The 6,710-nt window shown below is 38.5% G+C and overlaps 1 long non-coding RNA gene across 1 annotated transcript; it reads left to right on the top strand.

Annotated features, from left to right (window-relative positions):
* The first annotated feature begins 1,390 nt into the window (after positions 1-1,390).
* Positions 1,391-3,933, top strand: LOC128266045 (uncharacterized). The gene is made up of 3 exons (XR_008269006.1): positions 1,391-1,531; positions 2,044-2,169; positions 2,230-3,933. It is a non-coding gene; the product is annotated as an uncharacterized LOC128266045 (long non-coding RNA).
* The last annotated feature ends 2,777 nt before the right edge of the window (positions 3,934-6,710 follow it).

Here is a 6,710-nt window from a genome sequence, read left to right on the forward strand (position 1 = left end):
TCGTGGGAAACATAGAAACTTCGGCTAATCTCTTCGGCATGGATCTATTTATCGTTTTTGGATTTGATACCACGCAAGTATCAAACATTTTTGAGGTGCATAATGACAAAGTAAGTGACATCTGCAAAAAGTACAGCGAAGTGTCTGAACCAGACATGGGTTTCATTTAGGACATCAAAGCCAGCGTATTTTTAAAATCTTTAGCGACACCAAAGTTTTATAAAAGCCGCCAAATTCCGTTCGCTCAAATGCACAAATTTAAAGCCGAAGCAGACAGACTCACACAAGCCGGAATTTGGAAACCAGTAAAATTCAGCAATATATTCCATAATATTCCGGAGCATCAGCATCCGTGATAAACTCCAATACATACGCCTTGATGCAGAAGCCGAAATTGCACAAGTGTTTTCGAGTTTTACATGCGTTTGGACATACACCAATACCATTACTAGGGGAGCTGCACACTGTCGCAAAATCGTGGGAAATATAGAAACTTTGACTAATCTCTTGTGCATGTCTATTTATCGTTTTTGGATTTGATACCATGCAAGTATCAAACATTTTTGAGGTGCATAATGACAACGTAAGTGACATCTGCAACAAGTACAGCGAAGTGTCTAAAACAGCCATGAGTTTCATTAAAGACTTCAAAGCCAGCGTATTTTTAAAATCTTCATCTGCGAAACCAAAGTTTTATAAAAGCCGCCAAAGTCCGTTCGCTCAAATGGACAAATTTAAAGCCGAAGCAGACAGACTCACAAAAGCCGGAATTTGGAAACCAGTCAAATTCAGCAATTGGGCATCGCCAGGTGGCAATATTCGTATTTGTGGTGATTTTAAACAGGCAGTCAACGCACAAATCGACGTCGAACAGTATCCGTTACCAACAAAAGAAGCTCTATTTCACATCATTCGACATGGTAACAGTGTTGGGGTGTATCTAGGTACTTGTACCTAGGTGTGTACCTAGGTAATTTTTTTCGGTATCTTTTACCTTACCTAAATAAAAAAATTATTGGCTACCTTTTACCTTACCTAGGTACGAATTTTCGTTTACCTTAAGTTTTAGCTATGTAAGGTATTTAGGTACTTCCATACGTGTATGTAAATATTGTGCATATTAGAAATAGCCCTGCTTCACAGCAATGCAGTCGAAAACTTAGAAATATGATAGTTCCACCACTTACTCACAGAGGTCTTTATGGTAAGAATGCAAAAATATTTTCCGTTGGAATTTGGTATAATGCTAAATTAGCAATGCCGTTGCTACCTAAACAGTGCACTTTTATCGATGACATCGGTTCCTAGAAAACGCCACAACAAATCTTAAAATGAGCAAAGAAGACGCAGAAAAAAAGGAGCTACCATTAATTTTAAATGGTACTTTCTTTTTACCGGACGGGAAGTGCAAACTGTTTGTGAACAAAACTATCAAATTTGATGAAAAGTCAACCGGCAACTTGCATAAACATACATATGTGCTTACTCATACATTTATGTGGTGCAGTCATCAATGTGAATATGACCATATGTATGTATTTATGTATAGATTGTGCCTATTTCATTAAAGCATTCAAACAATCATAGCATGAAGCAGCACGATTCCCGCAATTTTTTTTAATGCACCTTCGAATTATTTGAGTATGTGAACAAGCACATATTTATGTATGCATCATATATGTATGAATATGTGCTTATTGGAGTGTATTTTTAAATGTAAATGTGCATATCTATGCACATGCATTTTTTCGAGCGAAAATTTTTTTCCATAAGTTTAAATAATCTAAAAGTGCATTTTAATAAGAAATTGGCGGATACATAAATACATACATATGGTCATAATTTTATGGACATTGATGGGGTGGTCATTCTTTAACAATTACCAAAATTTTTAAGCGGTTTTATTTTCCACCAAAAAATGTAAAACTATTTATTTTTATTAAACCACAATTTTATAAATATATATATGACTAAGCACATAATAATGTTTAAATTAAACAAGTATAATGAAGACATTAAAACATTATGAAACTTTTTTTTCAGAGGGTTCACCCGAACAGTTATTCTTCGTATGAAGCTTTGAAAGCGAAAAATTCAAAAATAGAAGTGAAAATTTCCGGTGAGGCAAAAGATCGAAAATCCTGCTTCAGTACTCTTAACTCAGTCCAGGTAAACATAAAAAGATTTAAATATAACTTAATTTAATTTAATATATTTTAACTATTGCAGGTAAATAATGAAATTTGTGACTACATTGTAACGGAAATGTTACCACTATGTCACGTCGAAAAAGCAAGCTTCAACAATATCGGGGCGATCTATTAATATACCGTGCCGGAAAACATTCAAGACAATTTTAGAGAAGCGCAGAGCCGAGTATGAGCAAAATTTGACGAATACTTTTAAAGAAGTGGCTTTTATTTGTACGACAGCTGACATCTGGAGCGCCAACAACAAAAGCTATTTTGGTGTCACCGGACATTATATTGATTCTTTATTAGCTAGCCGTTCACTTGTGCTCGCATGTAAACGAGTTCGTTTTTCTCATACCCATGAACTAATTGGAAAAATTTTGGCAGATGTTCACTCTCAATACGGCTTAAAAGATTCTCAAATATCCGGCACTGTTACCGACAATGCATCAAACTTTTGTAAAGCATTTAAAGTCTACAGCTTCTATAAATTTGCTGGGTCAAATGCTATAAAACCTGAATTTTTAGAGAAGTCTGAAATCGATGCTGTAGAGATTGACATTTGTAAAGATGATGAAATTATTCTGCCAAAGCACTTTAGATGCGCCTCTCACACGCTTAACTTAATTGTCACAAAAGATGCAGAAAAGGCATTAGAGTCCATCTCATTCAAACGTTTGTATCACTCGTCTCTTGCAAAAGCGACGTCACTTTGGAATATTGTAAGCCGATCAATAGTTGCAGCAGACGAAATTGAAAGCATTTGCCACCTTAAACCGATAGCCCTTGTGCGACCAGGTGGAACTTTTATCATGACAGCATTAGCCGTATTTTAGAAGTAAAGCATCATTTAAAAACTATATGTATTACTTTAAAGAAGCCTTGTTTTACAGCCACAGAAATAGAATTTTTGCAGGAAATGAATTCTGTTATCGATATTTTTGCAAAAGCAATTGATCTTTTGCAGGGTGAAAATCGTTGCTACCTGTGGTATTTATTACCTACGTTACTGGAATTACACACAAATTGGAACAGTTAACTAACTTAGAATTTTGCGACCCTCTATCAGATGCGCTTAAATCTGGCGTTTACAAGCGGTTTCCTTTCATTATTAACTTGACTTCCGATGAGGCCAAACCTTTTGTTTTGTCGACCATTACAATTCCAAAATTTAAATTAAAATGGATTCCAGTTTTGGAGAAAAGAAATTTGAAAACATTTAAGGAGTGGCTAGTTGAAAAAACAAAAGAAGGCGAAGAACAATTTGTAAATGATAGTGTTTTGACCAACGATTCAGAAGAGTTTTACACTTCAACTTCAGCTCTAAAGTCAAGGGAGGAAAAAGATTTTGAAAATTGTAAATTTGAACTCGATGTTTTAGCATATTTCAATGACACATATAAAAACTTGACATCATTACAAAACTACAAAAGAATCCTACATGTTTTTTTAAAGTTTAATTCTGTTCTCCCGAACAGAACACTTATATAGCTGTGGTGGTCAAATTCTTACCCCGAAAAGAAACCGGCTGGGGGACGAAATATTTGAAACGCTTGTTATGTTAAAAAAACACGAGTATTAATAAATCCAAGAAAAGAAACCAATGTGTCTAAGAAAAGGAAGCCAATGTTACTTATGTTTATAAATCTCAGTATTTAAGAAAAGGAAACCAATGTTACTTATGTTTATAAATCTCAGTATCTCAGAAAAAGAAACCAATGTGACGATCTTAAAAAAAGAAACCAATGTGACGATCTCAAAAAAAGAAACAAATGTGACTTATGTTTATAAATCTTTGTATCTCAGAAAAAGAAACCAATGATATATATGTTTATAGATCTGACGATCTCAAAAAAAGAAACCAATGTGACTTATGTTTATATCTTTGTATCTCAGAAAAAGAAACTGATAATATAAATTTCAAATTTAAAAAATTTTTAAGTGTATTTTTTACCTTTTACCTTTACCTAGGTACAGAAAAAATTGCATACCTTTTACCTTACCTAGGTACAAATATTTGCAACTACCTTTTACCTTACCTAGGTAAAAAAAATGGTACCCGTCTCAACACTGCATGGTAAGCAGTTCAGCAAGATAGACCTCAAGGATGCCTATCTACAGTTGGAATTAGATGATGCTGCGAAGGAAACCATGGTAGTAAACACACCACTGAGCATATTTCAATATCAGCGTCTTTCTTACGGCATTGCAAAGGCACCAGCCATCTTCCAAAGATACCTCGAGCAAATTCTTAAGGAAATAGAAGGTTGTGGCCACTATTTAGATGACATCATCATCTCAGCACCTACAAGCGAGGAACATTTGAACCGAATCGACCGAGTTCTCAGCACTCTTCTAGCTAACGGCATCAGATGCAAAAGGCAAAAATGGTTCTTTTTCAAGGACAAAATAGAATATTTAGGGCGAAAAATCATCACAAACGGCATTCTCCCAAACAGATCAGGCTTGGAGGCTGTAAAACTGTTGTGTCTGCCTTCTAACTTACAACAATTGGAAACATTCATGGGTAAAGTTAATTAAAATTGAAATTTTATTCCAAACTATTCGCAGTTGGCTGCCCCAACCAACTTGGCAGAAAAGACGTAGCCTTCTTTTTTGGTCCACAACAGGAGCAGTCATTTACAGCTCTTAAGTTCCACATCATTAACGCAACGCAGCTAGCTCACTTTGATGCAAAATTACCGCTAGTGCTTGTTACAGATGCCTCATTCTTTGGTATCAGGGAAGTCCTTAAGCATCTTCAGCCAGATTGCGGAGAGAGACCCATTGTTTTTGCATCTAAAACGCTCGGCAAGCATCAGGTTAAATACAGCCAAATCGAAAAGGGAGGACTTCCCATAATATTCGGAGTAAAGCGTTTTCACCAATACCGTTATGGCAGAAAGTTTATCCTGATCACAGACCACACGCCGCTTGTTACTATTTTTAATCCAGGCAAGCATCTCCCGTTGATGACGTCAAACAGGCTACAACATTGGGCTAATATTCTCATGGCCTACAATTTCGATATCCAGTTTCGATCCACATCTGCTCATGGTAGTGCAAATGCTCTTTCACGCCTTCCAGTGGGTACATATCCAGACTTCGACAAAGAAGAGGAAGCTTGCAACACTGTAGTCGAAGTGTCACCACCGATAAATTTTTAGCTCATTAGCAACCACATGGACAAAGACAAAGTTCTCAAGCAGGTCCTGCAGTACGTATTTTTAGGATGGCCAGAAAAACTCCAGCCAGGCAACGGAGCCTGATTGCCTTTAACCGAAAATTTGCTTCTTCAATCAACAAACAATTGCTTTGCCTACACACAAACGCAAGTCGTATTATAACTCCAGCAAGTCTACGTGCCCATATCCTAAAACTCTTACATGAAGGTAAATCTCCTGCCGAGTTAATCCACGGTGGACCAGTCCGCACCGTGCTTAGTTAACTTTTTGAGCAGCCTGTCGAAGCTAAACAGACAATCACCAAGAACATCCCTTTTCAAATGGTTTATGCTTGAAATTATTCAAGGGGAGAAAAGTGGATTGAAGGCATTATCCTGCATACAGCGGCCCGGTGCAAGAGCGGGGTAGATCGCATCGACTGCCTGTTGTCTAAAGTGCGGCAAACCGGGGCATAAGGTAGCAAACTGCTCGCAAGAAGCAAACTGCTTTCTATGCGTTAGCGCTAGGAAGACAGCGGTTAACCACACGATAGCGGGTAGCAGAAGATCCCCTATGACCAAAAAACTTTCAGAAAAGTGAAGATCCTGCAAGTCAATATTAACCACTGCAAAGCCGCGCATGATCTACTAAAGCAGAGTGTGCGTAAAATCAAAGCCGATGTGGCGATAATCAGCGAGCCGTACAAAAAGTCTCCCGGGCCGGACTATGTACTGGATACTACGAAGTCTTCGGCGATCTTGACGTTTAGGTCATCCCGGCCTCAGCACTTGCGAGCCAGTTCATTTTTCATTCGACCTACGGTGAAGGAGGTTGCACTCTTCAGCTGTTACCTACCACCACACCTCTCTCTCCAGGAGTTCGCGGCAGTTCTGGACGAACTGGTGGACGACGAAAAAGGAAGACGAAACGTTATCATCGCTGGCGATTTTAACGCTTGGGTCGTGGAGTGGGGGTCAGTCTGCACGAACAGCAGAGGGAGAATACTGCTTGAAGCCATTGCAGTCATACTACGTCATTTGACGTAGTTCTACTAAATTCCGGATCGGAGCACACATTTAGCAGATCAGGAGCCGGCTCCGTTGTGGACCTAACATTCATCAGCAGCTCGCTTTTCTCGCAAGCCCGATGGCGCCTCAGTGAAACCTACACTGCAAGCGACCACAAGGCCATCATTTGCGACATAGCATGCGGTCGACCAGCTACAGCTATCCCAAAAAACAGGCGCTTTAACCCAAAGACGTTCCAGGAAGACACGTATCTTAGTGGATGGAAAGATCCCGAAACTGGTGAGCACTCGGAGAGCAGCTCGGCGATGCTTATGGGAGCCATGGAG

Source organism: Drosophila gunungcola, unplaced genomic scaffold (assembly GCF_025200985.1).
Source record: "Drosophila gunungcola strain Sukarami unplaced genomic scaffold, Dgunungcola_SK_2 000247F, whole genome shotgun sequence".
Taxonomy (NCBI): domain Eukaryota; kingdom Metazoa; phylum Arthropoda; class Insecta; order Diptera; family Drosophilidae; genus Drosophila; species Drosophila gunungcola.